A 21,400-nucleotide genomic window follows, 5' to 3' on the forward strand; every position below is an offset into this window, starting at 1 on the left:
CAAGGAATTGCTTAATCAAATAACAAAGAGGTGAAAAGAATATTAAGATATACTGTATGAGCTTGTCACTATTATGTGCACAAATTCAACATTGGGAATAACATTAAACAATGATCTGATTATTAACCCAGCAGTAAGTGGGCCACAGTTTCACATCTACGGTACAGGCACTTAACCCCGCTGAACATGACAACACCACATTAGCCATCAACTCGTTTTAGTGACTAAACTAAACTAATTACTCTTGTTTACATTTTCTATTCAGAAAAAAAATCCGGACATAGAATTTAAAAACAGAGCTCTATGCATATTCATCAGCCTGTCGTGTGAGTGCTTTAAAGAGCACATAAGAATGACCCTCATTACAATAAGTCAGCGTTAATAGCTCGTAGCGCTGTCACATTTGTTAATGCCCAAATCTTAATTAATGGAATGAAAGGTAATCTCCTCTCACTCCTGTTTCCTGACTGTCGCAGAATACTTGATAGCTCTCTCGCTTTCCAGGATCTGCATTGTTAGGCTCATTTGCAGGACTGCTGTTGTAATTATTAAACAGTGAGATTCATATTTTCTAGCTGCAGCATAATGGGGATGTACTGCCAAGTTGGTTTAGTGTGACAAAGTATATGATCATAACACTGGATGTGGATGTGGAAAGCAGCCAAAAGTGTTGACAAACTGGATTTTGTTCAAACATTTGTTTTTCTGCCAATAATATACCAATATCTGTCAATAATGTACTTTAAAATAATATAAGAAAACATTTTTTTAAAACCAAAAAGACCCAAAATCGCCAGAAAGATGACTATAAGCTTTCTAGCTGAATCTATAGTAGTTCTCCCTGATCAATTCAGTTTGTAAACAGATCTCGGCTTCCAAAATGTCCGTCATGTCGTCAAAACAAAGAGGAACATTTCCACACTCTGTACGGATCACAGCGGACAAAGTCAAAATGTTCGAATGACCTAAAGAAAGTATTAATAACAAGAATAAAACTTGAAGACTTGAAATGATCAGAAAAGATTTCCCCACTGATGTCTCTGCTACCTCAAGTGACGAGAGAGAGACAACTGATAATTAAAGTGAGAACCTTCCATATTTCCTATTCTCAAGTGTTTTCGAGCAAAAAAACTAAATTTTGTTCAACAAGTTTTGATCACTATACTGTACATTATATTTAAACCAGATTTATATATTCCTTACGTTCCAGTATATTTTTGTGTAGATTTTTCTTGATTCTGTTGTTCTACCCTGTCAAAGTTTTAGAGGTATTAGCTGGTGTGTATCTCAGTGGACTCTTGGCACATGGTGGGGGAACAGCCTAAAGAGCATATGCAGGAGTTATACCCCTAACCATGGAGGTGAAGCAAATGTAATAACCGTTAAGGCATTTCTGCCTTGTATTCTGAATATCCATTTGTAATATATATATATATAATATATATATATATATATATATATATATATATATATATATATATATATATATATATCGAGTTTCTCACACAATCCCATTTGTAAATTGTATATATATATATCGAGTTTCTCACACAATCCCATTTGTACATTGTAAAGTGAATCGCATGTAATATTTTTTTTTGTACACAAGTATTTGGACCTACAGGATTTAGTCACACTCTTTCCTAACAGGTACATAAAAAGACTAGAATGGATTGAAGAGTCACTTTAGACATATACACCTGTCATGCCATCTTTGCCACAATTTAGTTTGGTAAACTTCTGCCTTGCTACATCTGCCCTGGTCAGCTGTAAGTGCAGTTATTGTGAAATGGAAGCTTCTAGGAGCAACAGCATCTCAGCCACAATTTTACAGAGTAGGGTCTCCGAGTGCTGAAGCACATATTGAAGAAATAAAATTTTCTCATCCTCTCTTGTGTCACTCACTCACAAACCGTCTCTGGAAGCATCATCAGCACAAAAAGTGTGCTTGTGTGCATTTTGGAAATGGCTTTCCATTGCCAAGCAACTGTGCACAAGCCTAAGATCACTATGCTCAATGACAAGTGTGGGCTGGAGTGGAGAAAAGCACAAGCGCCACTGGACTCTAGAGAAGTAAAACGTCTTCTCTGAAGCGTTAAAGCATTCTTCAGTATCTGGCAGTCTGATGGACGAATATGCGTTGGGAGAATGCCAGGATAATGCCTTGAATGGCTTCGTGGAGGAATAAGAGTCTGGGCTGATTTTCACGGTGTGTGCTTTTCTAATTCCACTGAAGAAAAATGTTAATGCAATGGGATGTCCCCTCTATCTATCTATCTATCTATCTATCTATCTATCTATCTATCTATCTATCTATCTATCTATCTGTCTGTCTGTCTGTCTGTCTGTCTGTCTGTCTGTCTGTCTGTCTGTCTGTCTGTCTATCTATCTATCTATCTATCTATCTATCTATCTATCTATCTCTCTGTCTGTCTGTCTGTCTGTCTGTCTGTCTGTCTGTCTGTATTGTCTGTATTTCTATCTATCTATCTATCTATCTATCTATCAATCTATCTATCTATCTATCTATCTATCTATCTATCTATCTATCTATCTATCTATCTATCTATCTATCTATCTATCTATCTATCTATCTATCTGTTGTCTGTCAGTCTATCTATCTATCTATCTATCTATCTATCTATCTATCTGTCTGTCTGTCTGTCTGTCTGTCTGTCTGTCTGTCTGTCTATCTATCTATCTATCTATCTATCTATCTATCTATCTATCTATCTATCTATCTGTTGTCTGTCAGTCTATCTATCTATCTATCTATCTATCTATCTATCTATCTATCTATCTATCTATCTATCTATCTATCTATCTATCTATCGGTCGGTCGGTTAGGGTTTAGGTTAGACAGAGCTAGGGGTAAACAGGGCTATGGTTAGACAGTGGCAGGGTTAGACAGGGCATCTATTGTTGAATTGGAATGAGATCTTTAAATGTTTTGACTTTGGGGTAGTCAATAAAGGTTTGGTGTAGACAGGGTTAGTGTGTGGAGTAGACAGGTCTAGGGTTATACAGGGCTATGGTTAGTGATAGAGAGGGTTTGGGGTACATAGGGCATGTATTGTTGGGATTGGAATGAAATCTTTAAATGTAATCTTCTACCTTTTGAATTTTGGGATAACAAGATGCTTTTGAACTATTTCTGTAAGTACTGTAATTTGTGCAAAGAAGAACCGTAAACAACATAAGCACAAATAATACACAAATCTGACCTATGTATTAGTATCCAGTACACAGTACAACTGTCTAATTTACAGCATGTGAAAGGTTTTTTTTGTTTTTTTACCACATGAACAATGTTAGAGATGCGTCAACCTGGTGCTGTGATGAGACAAACGCAGCTCGGAGGTGACAAATGTCTTTTGCACTTTCTGTCTTTTTTAAACAAACACAAGAAATAGTTTTCTGTTCCATCAACATTCTAGTATTTTTCCCCCATAATTTTTCCCACTTCTCAGCTCACTACGAACATACAGAAAAATTCAATTTACTGAAGTGTTTAAAAAAAAAAGTTTTTCATGCTATTGAGAGAAAAAAGAAAGAAGCTCCGATATATTTTCACATTCACATGGCTGAAATGAACCATTTTCCCCCTCAGTACTCTTTCTTCCGTAACAGTAGGATATGTTTAAAGTTTTCAGATGAAATTCACTTCAAAATTCATTAAAACGAGTTCATCTAAGTCGAAACCTGTCCCTTCGAATCGTATGAGCTCTTAAGCCTCTTGACTATGCAATGAGTATAAAAAAGCAGCTGATTTATATTTATAACTGAAGCATATAAATGTATTATCTAACAGCTTGTCTGTTATCAAGGTGTCCTTTACTCTGCTCTTTAAAACATGCTGTGGGTCATTCTCCGAAAGATCCTGTAAAGAAATGAGAAAAAGAGAGAGATGGAGTGATGTATGAGAGGAAAAGACCACAAGACCCTTCTGAAGACTTAGCAGCTTCTGGAGGGTCCTTGAAAACCCGCCTCAATCACACTCCCAAAGAGTGCTTCAAGTGTCACCTTCCTCTGGGGATGAGAGACATGCAAGAGAATGTGAGCAGCATACAGATTGACTGCAGAAAAAAGCTGGCATACGCACCCGGCGTTCTTAAATCCAGTGTGAGAATCGTTTAGCGAATACCTCTAGAGATGAAATTCAAAGGAGTGATGATCGCTGTGATCGGGTTTGTATTGATCATACACTTCATGTGTTGCGTAATGCATGTTATGCGATTGCTTTTGCTCTACAGTCAATGCTGCCATTTTGCGCTTTTTTCCAGGAAGCTTTGCTCAGCACTTTGCATTTGGTTTGGTTTGAGTATTCAGTTACTACGGAAGAGAAATGTGCAAAAGTGAGAAGAAAGCAAATGTTGTTGTGTATGTTAAGCTTCTTTAATTTCAGTAATTGGTAGCTGAGTTATTCTAACCCTAACCCCTAACCCTAACCCTTCCTAATTTAAAATGTGTTCTGTAAAGAATCTCCCTATAGTGAGGTAGAAAATGTTTTTGAAAAAACTTATGGAATAAGAGCTCCAGAGCCGAGGGGGCACGGTGGCTTAGTGGTTAGCACGTTTGCCTCACACCTTCAGGGTTGGGGTTCGATTCCTGCCTCTGCCTCATGTGTGTGGAGTTTGCTGGTGCCCAACATTCCTGCTTAATCACTTCAGAGACTCCAGACAGCTTTGCTCTTCTTTTTGAATGATGAGTCTCAGCAGAAGCTTCCTGTCTTAAGCAGCAGCACAATCCATCTTGCTGCAACCCTGCAAATATCGCATGCTTATTACACGTCTGATCTGCCATTATTGAGTCCATCGATTTCTGTTGCTGTAAGCGAGATGCTATCTGGTTGGATTCAGGTAGAAAATGTTTTTGAAAAAACTTATGGAATAAGAGCTCCAGAGCCGAGGGGGCACGGTGGCTTAGTGGTTAGCACGTTTGCCTCACACCTTCAGGGTTGGGGTTCGATTCCTGCCTCTGCCTCATGTGTGTGGAGTTTGCATGTTCTCCCCGTGCAAACTCGGTTTCCTCCGGGTACTCCGGTTTCCTCCCCCGGTCCAAAGACATGCATGGTAGGTTGATTGGCATCTCTGGAAAATTGTCCGTAGTGTGCGAGTGTGTGAGTGAATGAGAGTGTGTGTGCCCTGCGATGGGTTGGCACTCCGTCCAGGGTGTATCCTGCTTTGATGCCCGATGACACCTGAGATAGGCACAGGCTCCCCGTGGCCCGAGGTAGTTCGGATAAGCGGTAGAAAATGAATGAATGAACTCCAGAGCCACTTTATTAGGAACACTGGGTAATTGCTTGAGCACACATACAATCAGCCATTCAAATGGAAGGATTACAATACAGACACAGGTAACATGCTCACATTAAACGCCAACAAAGCGTAACAAACTGAGATCTCAGTGACTGTAGCATGGACGATAATGCCAGATGGGCTGCACTGGGAATCTCAGAAACTGATGAGGATTTTCATGCACAGTGTCTAGACAGAATGGTGCAGAAGATGAGCCCTGTTGTGAGAGTAGATCAGTTTAAAGATTAGAACTGTTTCAAGCTGACAAAAAGGCTACGGTAATTATATATAAAATCACCACTCTTTACAACCTTAGTGAGCAGAAAAGCATCTCATAATGGACCTTGAGAAAAATCACAGAGACAAAAAAAAGGCATGTGTGTGTGAAATGCTTGGATAACACCTGGGATTACACCTAATCCTATGAATAAATGAATGTTCTCTAGGTGTTATTATGGGCTTTTCTCCAGGTTCCTTTCACCACCCACTTTACAGTTATTTACAAACAATTATTTACCAAAAATGAATGTAGAAACCTTTAGAACATCAGTATTTGTTATATAACACTTTTGCTCAGTCCATTTAATGTCAATTTTTCACATTTCACATTTTGTTCATTAGACTCAAGGTGTTATGTTTCAAATGCAAGCTGTACATTACAATCTGATTTTTATTTATTTATTTATTTATTTTTTTGCATAAGCAAAGTTTTGGGGCAGAACCGCAAGCACCTTGACATTTTCTATGCTTAATCTGTACCGATGATGAAAAATTACCTACAGTAGGCAAACCCAATAAAGTGTTTCTGTATTTTTTTCACATTAAGATTATAAGATTCTCCCACACAGTTGATCTGATCTGACTGGAAAAGGAAATAAAGAGCAAGTCCATGACTGAGGCAGATGCCCTGATGTCTTGCTGCTTTGCTCTCTAATAAGTCAGTGTCTTAAAAGGCAGACAGAACTTTGGAGGAACGTACAAGGAAAACTGACACATCAGCAATGCGTCAGGACTCTGCAGGATTCGTATATACAGTACTAACGATCACCGGATTAGAAGTTTGTAAAGAAGGATAAAATATTTTCCTGAAAGCACTATCTTGCTTTTGAGAAAATATACTATAAAAAAGAATATTTTGTGACTACACTAGATATTTCTCATATCAGATCTTTGTACAAATAGTATAGATTTAAATTACATTTACATTTACAGCATTCAGCAGATGCCCTTATCCAAAGCGACATACAAAAGTGCTTTTAAATCTCTATCATTGAGTACATTAAATCTGGTGCACTAGGTTACAGGCTGAAGATACCATGAGTCAAACACACTGTTCAATGCGGTTTTTTTTTTTTTTTTAAATACACACATACAACAAACAGGGAAGAAAGTGCTAGTTGAAGTGTTTCATGAAGAAGAAGGTCTTCACCCATCGTTTAAAGATGACAGTGACTCAGCTGTCTGGACTCCTAGAGGAAGTTAATTTCACCACCTTTGGTGCCAGAACAGATAAGAGTCTTGTAGTATACTTACCTCTTACACTGAGAGATTGTGGGACCAGGCGAGCAGTGCTGGGTGATGAGGGCTTTGAGGTAAGAGGAAGCTTTTTTGCTTTGTAGGTAAGCATCAGTGTTTAAATCTGATGTGTGCAGCTACCGGAAGCCAGTGGAGGTCGCGCAGCAGCGGGGTGGTAAGTGAGAACTTAGGCAGGTTGGAAACGAGTCGTGCAGCTGCATTTTGGATCATATGCAGAGGACGAATTGCGTATAGTCGGTTGTCATGTCTACAACAATGAAGTATTTGATAGATGAAATTATTTTATTTTTGTATGAAATGTTTGCACATCGGTGTGAAACAGAACAGAACTGAACTGTAGTCAGTAACCAACAAATCTCAAACTCTCAACAAGTCCATGTGAGATATTAGTCACTATGAATAAATGACATTCTTCTCCTATAAGATTTATTTTCTAGGCTTTTCTGACAGCAGTATGGAGGGCAATCTGGACCTCAGCCTGGTGAATTTTGGGATAGAGTATACTTCAACAAAAGCCCAACATTCCTGCTTAATCACTTCAGAGACTCCAGACAGCTTTGCTCTTCTTTTTGAATGATGAGTCTCAGCAGAAGCTTCCTGTCTTAAGCAGCAGCACAATCCATCTTGCTGCAACCCTGCAAATATCGCATGCTTATTACACGTCTGATCTGCCATTATTGAGTCCATCGATTTCTGTTGCTGTAAGCGAGATGCTATCTGGTTGGATTCAGGGAAATAATGTGGCATGTGAAGTGAATGATACATGTCTGGTGTGAGAAACCTGCAGTCGGTGTGAGATTTTTTTATGATGATGATGATTATTATTATTATCATTACTACTGATTATAATACATACAGCAAGAAGAAATAATAGAAACTTCATTATTGGCTCCTCTAACAAAGGAAGACCAAAAGCCACTGGAAACTTCAAGGTTTGTTCCCAAGGAAATATACTAAATTTGAAGGCAAATCATACTGTACGTCTCCCTGTTCTCAGTAGTCTTCCAGAGTTACAAATAATCTCTAAGATTGTTAATATTCTAAACATACATGCAGGTTAAATATAAATATTTAATAAAAGTAATGTATTTGTATTTTAAGTAAATGTATTTGCATATATTCAAAATGGTGTGAATCCCAACAAATTAAAAATAACAAGTCAGCACCACGAAAGTGGAACTACATTTCTGTGACCAAGAGTTTTTCTTTTTCTTTTTTAAATTATTTTTATTAGCCCTGTTGATGGCACTAGAGCTACATTGCTGTGTAGCTAGCAGAATATATTTTTGTGATTTTTTTTTTTTTAACAAACAATCAAACATTTGAACAATAAAGACACATTTTCATAGCCGTCTTTGCTCATATTTACCGACGGTGCCAAGGTTAGTTAAAGGCATTGTAAGAATAGACCATAGAGCATTCTGTATTTTTACACCCATAGATCATACATAATATTTTGTGCTTTATTATTCCAGAGAAATGAGCAGGCAGCGAGAGTATAGCTTGAATAAAACTGCAATAATATTCTCTAACTTTCTTTTCCAGGTTAGGAAACAAGAGTATGACTTCACAGCTTTCTGGGCAAACCTAGGAGAAAATATATTCTTTATTTTTATTTTCCTTATAGAAATTACAATAGTGATCTCTTAAAGAAATGTACATGGGGATCAAATCTAAAAAAAAAGTTTAGACTTTAGTTTAAGGATCATGAGGACGAAAAACTATATGTTTTACTAAAATAGTATAAAGATGTAGGTGTAGTTTTGGTGCATCTCTCATGGCATTGTTATTCAAAGAGGTAAGCTCTTCTAGTGCTGCTTGCCGAAGACAGGGGTTGATGAAGAAGTTGCAGTCGCGGTGTGAATAGTGGAAAGATTTCAGTACTAAAGGCTTTTGGCAGGCTGCCAAGGCCGATCCAGAGGAATAGTGGAAGAGCCAGGGGCAGCAGAGCTCCAGTGATGAAAAAGAACGCATTTCCATGTTTGCTGAAAGAAGGGCAAGAGGGGAACAACAAGCGAGAGGGAAAGAAAGCAGAAATAAGGCTAAAGAGGGGAATAGAGAGAAGGTTAAAGTGGGAGTCAGGTGAGGGTTTGAGAGAAAGACAGACACAGAGAGAAACAGAGAGAGATAAAATGGTGAGATGCAGAGTGGGGGAGTGGGAGAAAGTAGACCACAGAATGTATGCTCTCCCAGGAGAGAGGAAAACAATGGAATTGTGCAATTACGCTGCAGGATTCAATTCTTTTTTTCTCGGTTCTCTATCAGCCATTGTAGTTTGTTTTTGTCTCTGGAATCACACCATGATATCTTTTGATATTTCATTTAGCTATTTATGCTGCATGCTGCTGAGCATGAAAAACAAGCAATTGTAATCCCCTTTTGAAGAAAATTCCCAAACGAGCGTCCAGCACATCAATTCTTTTAGCAATATTATGGATTCAAAATGAACACAGATCCTTGTGAAGATGCCAAGATCATTACGATGTTCTCTACACTCAGGAAAGAACGGTGTTACCGCATCTCAAATCCTCACGTAAACACCCTGATGTTATCCGGTCAAGCTCTGTGATGCGCCATCCACTCCTGCTGTACCTCATGTGGAGTTGGCAGATGGGGCCAGCTGACTGACACCTGGAGTGGAATAAGGTTTGATCAAGCAGACTTGCAAGAAAGAGAAAAGGTCATTGTGGGTCTTGCAGATGTAAAAACTAGATGAAGATGCAGCTTATTTCTCTGACTAGGCTTGAGGGGATTTTTTTTTTTGTGTGTGTGTGTGTTTTTTTTTCTTTTGCTTATCATCCACAATGCTTTCAGACAGCTCAGGGAGAATGCTGGCTCCAGACTTGGCAGCCTGGCCAAAGTGAAGTGTAGAAAAGCAGAGGAGTGAAGTGTGTTTTTCTTACTGTTTTTGCTCTAGTGGTGTAATTTCACTGAGAGTTTGTGAGTGTGAGAAGGTAGAGATGGAAAAGCAGGTAGAGTTAACGGGGTCCTAGCCGACGCTGTGTAGATTTTTTTTTTTTAATTTTCATTTGAATGTTATTATGTTGGGGGGGCACGATGGCTTAGTGGGTAGCACGTTCGCCTCACACCTCCAGGGTCGGGGTTCGATCCCCGCCTCCGCATTGTGTGTGCGGAGTTTGCATGTTTTCGCCTGCCTCGGGGGTTTCCTCCCCCAGTCCAAAGACATGCATGGTAGGTTGATTGGCATCTCTGGAAAATTGTCCGGAATGTGTGAGTGAATGAGAGTGTGTGTGTGCCCTGCGATGGGTTGGCACTCCGTCCAGGGTGTATCCTGCCTTGATGCCCGATGACACCTGGGATAGGCACAGGCTCCCTGTGACCCGAGTAGTTCGGATAAAGCGGTAGAGAGTGAGTGAGTGAGAGTGTTATTATGTTGGCTTTGTAGAAGCCAACATTCTGTTTTCCTATTTAAGCTTAGCCAAAGATTTATCAAGAGTAACTCCTCCTAGGGCTTTCAAGCCACATGCACCAAATTCGGATATGTTGTAGACCCTGGTATGAAGTTTTTACTTTTCTAAGCAATCCCAGTACCGGTACTTCCGGTACCGGGTCTCAAAGTGGCCTTGTTTCCCATAGACTCCCATTATAAACTTTGGAGGTTTATAACTCTGCAAGCTTTCGAAATATCTACACCAAACTCGGCCAGCTCCTTTAGGGTGATACTCTGAACAAAGTTTTAAATTGGTGTACCAACTGGCCTTTCGGTTGTGGAGCCCCGCCCCAATATATGCAAAATCAAAAAACTTTTTACAACATGAACATGTGACATATCAAAACACTCAGAACAATGATGGGAACTTCCTCATGTGTATTCTACGCACGTCACATTATATGTAGTTACGTACTCGCATATGTATTCGCAACTTGTCAAAACCAACATCAAAGTTTGTCGCGAAGAACTTTACAAATCTAGTTTTAATGTTGTTCTTATTTGCAGATTTATATTCCTGGCCTTTATTACTGCACAGTGAAATATGTCCTAACTATAGGAAGCGAGAGCACAAGTTCAGCCATGATAAAGCATTCCAAAAGCATTTCAAAATCCCAATAGTGGCAGCTGTGCAGTGCTAGGGAGTGACCCCACACCCTCAGTGATCAGTAATCCAGAACCTGTTTCAGACCCGGCTATTTCTTGAAAATAAAAAAAATAACAAAAATGGAACATCAACTGGCAATCAAAGGTCAAATTTTGCTCCACTCTTAACATTTTTATCAAACTTCTGGAAGAACTAGCTCAGTAATTAAGACACTGTACTACTGATCAAAAGGTTGTGAGTTCGTATCCCACCACTACCAAGCTGCCACTGCTGGGCCCTTGAGCAAGGGCCTTCACCTGCTCAGATGTTTAAATGAGATAAATGTAAGTTGCCCTGAATAAGGGTGTCTGCCAAATGCTGTAAATGTAGGTGGCTCTGTTAGGATTTATCCAATGACATTTATTTATGTCAGATATTAACTGAATTCAGCTTATCAGACCAGAGATAAGCTCAAAGCCTAGAGACAGTAAGCCAGAAAAGGAGAGTAATATTTAGTAGAAGATGCCTTTATTTTGTCACATATACATTACAACACAGTGAAATTCTTTCTTCACATATCCCAACTGTGAAGGTTGGGTTCAGATCGCAGGGTCAGCCTGATACAGTGCACCTAAAGCAGTGTGGGTTAAGGGCCTTGCTTAAGGGCCCAACTGCAACAGTTTGGCAGTGCTGGTGCTTGAAACCCAATCTTCCAATCAACAACTCAGGGCCTTAACCAATTGAGCCACTATCATCCCTTTACATAGCTATAGTAGTAACTGAATTTTCTATATAAAAATACATACTAGATCTCGAACAACCTTCCAAGGTACCTATCCATCTATTATCCAAAACCCAACTCACATACATAAAAATCCCATACACCTACACTGTGTTTGGGAAGTATATTCCAGTGGCTACATTTTTGGTGCTAAACTCAAGAATAGACGCCCGGCAGAACTTTATAATAAGGTTTTAATAAGTGAACTGTGCACATAGGCCTATTTCACAAAGTCTCATTATAACAACAGGAAATGTCAAGCAAATGCCTAAAGAAAAGAAAACCTTTTTTGCAGCTCTTCTCTTTCTTCCTGTTCTGCCATTTAGATGTGCTGCAGGTAAGAGTAAATAATTCATTGGCGGAGCTGGAGGGGAAGCACTGCAGCTGCAGAGCACTCACAGCACAACCTATTACATATAAGCCTCTAACCATGCTCACTCCAATCACAACGCCTTCATTAGCAAGCTTCTCATTATCCCACTGTTAAAAAAAAAGGGCCACTGGATAAAGCATTCACATACAAAGCCATTAAAATATACCTTGTGTTAAATATGTTGGTCTTCATTCTACTTAAAACGTGGAATATACAATAACGGGACTCAGATCAAGAAATAATGGTGTGACTGTGAATGATGAAGTGTTATTAAGGGAGGAATATTTTTTTGTAATGTCTAGAAATAAGGATAAGTGTAAGCTTTAGTATGACTGATGGTCTCCTGTAAATGAGTGGAAGGAGGAAAAGCTTGGTTTTGATTAAAACATTATTTGATTGTATACCGCTGCTGTGTTGTTGGGTTTGATGTGGTGTTTTTTTGTGTTTTTTTTGTTGTGTGTGTGTGTGTGTGTGTGCAGATCTATAATTTCTCTTCTTTTAATCTGTGTGCCTTTCTGAATGTAATGGAACAATTCTATCAGTGAAGATCATCAAAAGGATCAAATGCAGAGAGAGACAAAAAAAAAAGACTAAGTACAAATGTTTTATTATTTCAAATATGCTGAATGCATTAAGACCAAAAACTTGTCAGTAATCAGTAAAGAGTACATGAGAAATGGTGAGATTTTCTCCTATGCAATGAGAAAAAGGAGGATATTCCAGTGATGAAAAATCAAACTCATGGGAAAAACACAAAGTCTTAGGAACAAATCTAAACCAGTAATTGTATATGTGTGTGGGATCTGAGGTCTTGTTTTCTGTGTTGTATAGACATCCATTGTGTAAGTCGGTTAAAAATGAATAATCTTTTCTTGTGTGTTTTGTAAGTTTGTTATCCCATGTGTGTGCGTGGGGGGTGTGGGGTGGATGCTGGGGGGGGGAGGGTGTTTAGGGAGAACGTTTTTTGTGTTATTATGTGGTGGGACAATGTTGAAATTATCTGAATATCCAGACGAGGTCTTCCCCGTCATGCTGAGAACAGGCCACCCAGAGTGTGTGGTTTGGTTTCATTGGGTTTGAAGCCATGGAAAATTGCACTGTGAGCTCTGACAGGGCCTGACTTCAATACAAGGATTTATTTTCTACCACAAGAGTGTAACATGGTTGGCAAAATAAAATAAAATAAAATAAAATAAATAAATAAATAAATAAAAAGAACATTTCTACCATGATTCAGATAGGAGTGGTTAAGGTTTCAGGTTTTTGATTGGAAGATCTGGGTTCGAGCCTTAGCGCTGCACTGTTGAGCCCTGAGCAAGGCCCTGAACTCTCACTGTTACATGCTTCTGCAATCTGAGCCCAACATCCAATGCTGGGATATGTGAAGAAAATGTGTGGCAATAGTAAAGCCTTTAAGTCATAACTTACGTAAATTACAGTAACTAGCTTGTTTGTAAGATTTAACAAAGGTTTATCAAAATTTATTAAGGTTTATCAAAGCTTTGATGTGATACCAATGGTGGCTTCATTCACTTTCTTTAACACTGATATCTAATATCTGATTCAATTGTTTGTTAAAAATATAAGAGTTGAGCTATTTTATTGATTATCTTTGGTCCATGGTCTTTTTATTCATTTACTGTACCTAATAACCTGCTTTGAAACATTAGATTTTTCAAGGATGATTGGAAAGAAAACAGCTTATTTTTAAAGTAAAACACAGCTTACATGTAAAAATGACTAAGTTGCATGTAAACACAGATTTTATGGGACATGTTGAGATTAATTTGTGTGTGTGTGTATGTGTGTGTTCTCTTTATTCTTCCCACACTGACCCTGCACTGTGTTTCTGCTACATTAAAGGAAACTATGTGTCGTGACAGGTGTACGCTTTGTCTGTGTCGGCCAATAAATCAATTAAGATAAAAGCATTGGTCAAATCAGTAAATGGCCATTTAAATGCATTAAAGAAGGAACAGGTTCCACTTATAATTCATCAAAGTAAATGGGTTTTTACATTTCATTTTATGTGACTCTGAGATAAAAGATGCTGTTAGGTGCACTGAACCAGATCCACTTTGACCCTGGCCAGAGAAAAGCAGTTAAATGTGGATAAATGGGTGAATGAACAAAATGATAAAAATCGGAATGAATAAATGAATGAATGAATGAATGAATGAATCAATCAATCAATAAATCAATAAATCAAATAAATAAGCAAACACATTATTGAATTAATGGGTGGATGGTTGAATGGATGTATGGATGGATAGATGGATGGATGGTGAATGGATGGGTGGATGGATGAAATTATGGAAGGATGAATGAATGAATGAACAACTGGATGAACAAACGAATGGATGGATAAATAAATGGGTGGATGACTGAATAAGTGGATGGATGGATGTATGGATGTATGGATGGATGGATGGATGCGCAGACAGACGGCAGACGGACAGACGGAGGGACAGATGATTAAACAAAATCTGAGATCTAATAGCCTGAAATGTACCAGTTACTCATCCATCCCCGTCTTTATACGATTAATCAAAGACATCTGTCCCTACATAAGCAGCATGTAGCCTATAATATGTTTACCTCTTATAGCTGAGCATCATAAAAGGCAAACCAAACCCTTTGTTTCAGCAGATGTTAAAATACCAACCTCCTGCAAGAACTGGACTTAAACTAAAAGACTAACACTGTACTTGACTATTTTAATTAGGACACATTTATCTATGTGCTTCATAAGAAACAACTTTACATCTGTTACCAATTAAACTGTATCATTATAAGTTGGAAAAGTAAAATCCAGATTATTTTCTGCATGCTCAGTAAAAAAGCCATATGCCAGCTCCAAAAGGAATTTCAACATGTACCTTATTTTAGACTCAATGTCTTACACTATATTGTCCTGAATATGCTATATTATTACAGCCTCTTTAGATCTCTGCCTTCCTCTCCACTTTTCCAAATGACACCTGTGGCTATAATCACATATCTCATTTGAGCCCTAAGAGCTGTTAGAGATGCTGAAATAATGTCACATGGAGCCATTAAATACAGAGCAGTAGTGACTGACAGGACGGTTCACACCCCTAACACTCCTGTGCTAAAGCTAAAGATGGCTGTGATTCAGGCTTTGAGATTATAGACAGCAGGTGTCTTTTCTAAATGATTCAGTTACTGGAAATTCACAATATAGATAAAAAAGATAGATAGATAGACACAACTGAGCCTTTGGCTTTGAAAATAATTCTCGGATTCTTCAAGACACCATAAAACAGCAAAACTTTTTATTCCACAATCACAAACATAATGTTTGAGCCCACATGCTGCAAAGTGTTCACTAATATTTGCATACTCCTGTATACACTCTAGAAACTCCCTGTGCAAAATTAGAACAGAAAAGTGATCAAACTTGCCTGGTCCATTATTTGACTAGACTTCTCTGCCTTAAATCAGCTTTTTTGCAATCATAGCAGCAACATTGTAGTATAAACTGTGTAGCTGATTTTTGTTTGGCAAACACAAAGAAGCTTTGAGTCGAGTAAGGTCAAGGATCAGAACATCACTGTTCTGGAGGCAATACAATAGGCGATCAGGAAAACATTCTGGCCTTCAAATGCTCTCCTTCACACCCACCTACACACTCCCTCCCCACTGGCTTGTTCGTCATGACACTTCATTACAATAATTGGCCATTTTCTGCGCTCGCCTGGCCAATCAGTGGCAGGAACACAGCACCCCATCGTTCCTGTAAATACAGCACAGCTCTGGGTTTTGCACCAAAATATAATGAATAATCATAACAACAGCTCAAACCGAACAAAAAGCCATCAAAGTCCTTTAAACGAGGGAGGTCACACTCTGTGAGCACCAAACAAGGAGCTGATTTTGTGGAGGACATTTTTATGGTGCATTTGTCAAGTTTACATTTTCAAGTCCAGCAACACTGGGCGTTATAAGTGTGAGTTACAAATCAAGTAACGTGATACAATGTAACTGGATATGGTTCTCCTTTAATGTAATATGATAAAGGTGTCGAAAATGCAATGCAGTAGTGTATTTTTACTTTACTGACCTTCTTGCCAAGAGTCTCTAAGGACATCTCTTGTTTCTCTAAAGGCTCCCAGTGCTGTATTCATATGAATATTAGCCGCATGTATAAAAATGTGTATTCATTTTATTATTATCAAGGGCAAAGCACCAAAGTTATATACTTCTTCTTCTTCTTCTTCTTCTTCTTCTTCTTCTTCTTCTTCTTCTTCTTCTTCTTCTTCTATTGCAGACAAAAGCACATACACTTCATACACTTTTTATTAATTTGGCACAGTGACAGTGGGGAGTCTCATGTGTATGCCCCTCGAGTGATCTAGCACTACCAGCAGGGAAAAGTTGGACATACGTTTGCAATAATACCTCCACAATAAAAACACTGCAGAACATGATTCCACTTTCCCTCTGACACATAGGGTCAGGCAAAGTTCAATGGATTCCACAATGTTTAAACTGAATCTATGTTAGATTAATGCCAATATGAATGAGTTCAGAAATATATATTTTGTTGTTGTTGTTGTTGTTGTTGTTGTTCTTCTTCTTCTTCTTCTTCTTCTTCTTCTTCTTCTTCTTCTTTTCACATACATTTTGTTCAACCATCACCAAATTAGAATGACACAATTGTTAGATCAGCTGAAAAAATATTTGTATTTTTGTACACAGAAAATCTGATGACAAACAAGAAGTCAAGGCTCTTATAATGGAATTTCATAACGGTATAACAGATGTTTGCATGTGACAAAGATTTTGTCTATTATCCTGAGGGACTCCTGTAAATTTCCTCTAAGGGAGTTCCTGTTACTCACAAATGAGCAAAACTGCTCAGAAATTTTGAACGACTCGACATGCAGTCATAACCCACTGGAAGTTGTGGAAATTTTGTCATGTAATTAATTTGTGATTTGCCAAATCCTGGAAGTGATGGCATCTCTCAGCGGTGCTTTTAAGTACTGACATCAAACTTTTTACACACTGTACGACACAATAAGATGATCTCATGATAAAAAATGATAAAAAACATGTTTTTTTTGTACAAGATTTGACTAGAAGTTAGTAATTTGGGTGATATTTAAGCAATATCTTGAAGTTTAAATGAGACATATTTTCTTGAGATCAAGCACTGATAGTCCCAATGGCTTGTGGTCCTTCTTGTAACACTAAGGGTTTGGGACAGAAACTGCTTGGCTTCTTTAATCACTGCTTGCAGCCATATTATTATTATTATTATTATTATTATTATTATTATTATTATTATTATTATTATTATTATTATTATTATTATTATTATTATTATTATTATTATTATTATTATTATTATTATTATTATTATTTGTAGTAGTAGTAGTAGTAGTAGTAGTAGTATTCGATGTAGTAGTATCTTGAAAATTATTATTTATTTAAAGATTTATCTCAGATCTAATCATAACAGATATTAGCTTACAAGGCTTAACCCCACTTTCAAACAGAAAAAAACACATCCAGTACTTTCACTTTAAATGACACACAAAAACCTGACTCTGAGCGACAGCTTTCCTGGGTGCTGTATCTTCTATTCCCTGTAGAGCTCCCTGTCTGCTTCCTCCTACTTTACTACAGCTTAAAATAATGCTTATAGATGTGAAATTGGATTTGAAGTGCATGGTTAGAGGAGTAAGCAGCTAAAATGTAAGCACTGAGGCTTAAACTCTGTAAACCTGTGCAAAGAATGGGAAGGAAAGAGGAAAAATAAGATGCTTAAATAGCTTAAGGCAAAAGCAGACAGACTAATATCAGTAATCCTGAGAAAAAACAACAGTGAGAAATAGAGAAAAGCCACATGGAACTGTGAATGGGTTCAAGGCTAAACTTGGGTTATTGGCAGGGATATACAGTAGGAATGGTGCAAAGTTTATAAGGATTGAGACAAATTATGTAATGACCAAGGTGTCAAAGCAGCCAGTACCATATACACTAGATCATACCTACAGTATGTTGTGATGTCATGATTCTGAAATCACAACATACTGTAGGTATGATCTAGTGGTTTATGTATGATGGCTTTTTTGTATCTCTCTCTCTCTCTCTCTCTCTCTCTCTCTCTCTCTCTCTCTCTCTCTCTCCACTTTTCTACAACTCAGTTAGAGATTAGATGTAGATTTTATATATCTACTTGGTCTCAAAGCCCGAATTTCTTGTAGTCTGAATTTTTTCACCTCTTTTTCCATGTTGCCTTCACTTGTTTCTTTATAAAGTCAATTTTATTAATGACACAGCTGCCACATTCAAAGCTGTGGTTTGTTCCTGCTGATAAAATCCTATGAACATGGCTTTCTCCGTCCCCCATCGACAGCTCAGCTGGTCTACTTCATCTAGCTGTCATTCATTCCTGGAGAACAATTATCACATTTCTTGTATCATTTAATTGCAGACATTATGCACACAAGATTTTATTTTAGACTTCAGATATTCAGAGACTTGTTTTTTTTCCAATGCTGCTGTAATTAATGACCAGTTTGGGGAACAAGTGCCATGTTCTGATTTGGACTTAAGGGTAAGACATGCTGGACTATCCATATTCTCTTTCTTTCTGGATTCGTTGAGTTTCGTTGAGTTTCTAATCTTTATTTAATGATGTTTTTTGAAACATATTTTCAAAATACTGTGTGCTCATGTAAATTCTGGACGGTGTCCAACATTGGTGGGTGACACAGGAAAGGATTACATTAAAGTAATCCACCGAAACAGCAAACCTGATCTTCTTACTCTTTAGCGAAAGGGTTATGAAACAAGAGCTGGCCATTAGACCTGATATCATAAGTAGTTCCTGTTATTATAATGGACAATACATCTCTCTTTACAAAGGAACCGACTCAATTTCCCGGAACTGCCTCTATTCAATGACTGGATCTTTGCACTGAGAAGCCTAGAAAAAATACTTACTAACTGAAACACATAATTAGATCTCCTCTTTTAGGCAAACGTGAGAACAATACATCTAGCACACAAACATCTAGCAAAGTGCAGTACAATTGCTGTTACTCATCAAACCTGCACAGAATCAGATGGATTCACATGGACTTTCTAATGGAATAGCACAACAGCAGCTGTTTATTGCATCATCAAACTCGAATACGGTCTGAAAACATCAGAGTAAACAACGTAATGTCTACCATAAATCTAACAAAATGTTCTCACTTGAAAAATCAAGAATACCAATTCACTTGATAGATCTTGTATGATAACGTCTATCCTTATCCTAGTCTATCCTAGTCCTCCTTGTTATATCATTTTGTGAGGTAGCTGGTATAAATGAGCTATCAGGGTTAAACCCTCCATCTTCCAGAGATCAATATAAGGTTTAATTATTTTTGTGGCAACAACAGATTTTTTTTTGCTGTTATTCTGTTATGCAACCAACCAATGCTTTAAAGTGAAATATTTTGTGAAACCAAGCAATACGATTCAACTGTCAATACAAATTGAATTCTATTCGAGAATCCAAAATGAACTGCACCACCAACTGAAATATTCATGAAAAATACATAGAACGATAGGAAGAAGTAAGACTGGGACTGTCGCCCATACCATATTCAGGCATCTGGAAAGTCAGGTGATGGCACTGAGTGAAAGCTGTTCTGACACACTGAAAAGACGTCATCAGCAGTATTTCGGGTGATTGAAGCTGCATGTGAAATACAGTCGTGAGTGTAGTAAATGCAATCACTGTGGGTTATTTACCCCATCATCCTTTTTCTTCAAACACTTCAAAACAGTGGAAATCACAATGCAGCTTGCTACAGTATGTACCTGCCTTTAGGTTTGCTCTACACCATTCTTAGCATACTATAGACTATTGTTTAAAACTACACAGAAAATCAGTACATTACTTTAAAATGTGGCAATGGAATTTTGTGTATTATTTATCAATCATGGTGAACTCAAGTGTTAAACCAGTATTTAAGTTTAAATCAAATTTTCTGGACAGCACAACTTGCGTTTAAATCTCTTTTGAAGCCTCAAACTCTACAACAGATTCAAGTACAACATGTTTTACTGGAACGAAAGAAATTAATTCTCACTGGAAGACAAACTTTTAGCAGGTAATTTCGAGTCCCTCCTGTACACCATGTGTTTGGGGGAGTTTAAGCATAAAAAATTTCACATCAACATTGGACAGTGTGCTCTTTATTTGTCCCATTGAAACAGGCAGATGATTGGTAGACCTCTCAAAAGTGGCAGAACCTTGCAACCACCTGCCAGTTGATGAACATAGTTTTAGCATGTTGTTAATACAGACCCAGATGCCACTTTTATCATTAAAATCTAATCGCACTGCAGATCTGGAACAGAAAATCTGTCACGTTGGTGACAAACACACCAGCAACAGTGACAAATGCTTGAAGCTGTAGTAGAGTTTTACATACTAGTACATCTTGTTATTTAATCTTAGTATGTCATAAATGTATAAGATTTTACTTTAAAAGCAAGGAAGTCAAAAATTTCCTTTTACCTCTCTTGGTACATAAAAACAATGGTTGACTGGGTTAATTATTAGTCTTAGATTAGGGGCAGTGTTTGCCTTACAAGACCCCGTGAATTTGCCCATAACACACAGCCAATTCCTTTAAAAACCCGTTAGCCATCACTGTAATACACCACACATGAGATCTTGTGATATAATGCACTGGTCATCTCTTGTCTCAAATATCATAGCCAGCCATTACAGCCCATTCTTGTTTTGGTGAAAAGCAGCACAGCCCACATTCAGCATTTTAGCTCAGTCAGTTCTGGGCAACTTAACAATTAATTCCTATTCCCTAAGGTTCATCTTTTAGCTTTTCCTGTTTCTTTCTTTCGTCTTACTACATGAGCTTTTTCCCTCGGTTTAATGTGTTGTTAAAGTAGGCGCATGAAAGGTGTGACATTTTATCGATAAAACCTAATAACACTGCAGTACAGGAACATAATGCCAGTAATGTTAGTGATTACCCACAATACAACAGAAATGCAGTAATGCTCACACTGAACAAATGCTCTTATGCTATTATGTTGGAACCAGAAAACCAGGAAACCAGGAAATATTAAAAAAAAAAAAACTGTATTCTAAAGCAAGGAAGCTGGATCATATACATCTGCTAAACACAGATACAAACACGCTATAAAAGCCCAGAATTCGGGTTATCTGAAACAACAGCATAAAGTGCTTGAGACGCATCTTTTCAAGTGTGTGCTCCACAAAGGAGCGCAATTTCAGCACTTTGGATAATTCTTCGCTGACAAACACACGAGTGATACAATTCCACTTGCTGACAAAAGCATCCTTTTGAGAGAGACA

The 21,400-nt window shown here is 37.9% G+C and overlaps 1 protein-coding gene across 2 annotated transcripts in view; it reads right to left on the reverse strand.

The window, feature by feature from the left end:
- The window catches only part of edil3a (EGF-like repeats and discoidin I-like domains 3a), a 170,278-nt gene that overhangs the window by 79,755 nt on the left and 69,123 nt on the right, over positions 1-21,400 (reverse strand). The gene's annotated exons all lie outside the window — the stretch shown is intronic.

Source organism: Tachysurus fulvidraco, chromosome 9 (genome assembly GCF_022655615.1).
Source record: "Tachysurus fulvidraco isolate hzauxx_2018 chromosome 9, HZAU_PFXX_2.0, whole genome shotgun sequence".
Classification (NCBI taxonomy): Eukaryota; Metazoa; Chordata; class Actinopteri; order Siluriformes; family Bagridae; genus Tachysurus; species Tachysurus fulvidraco.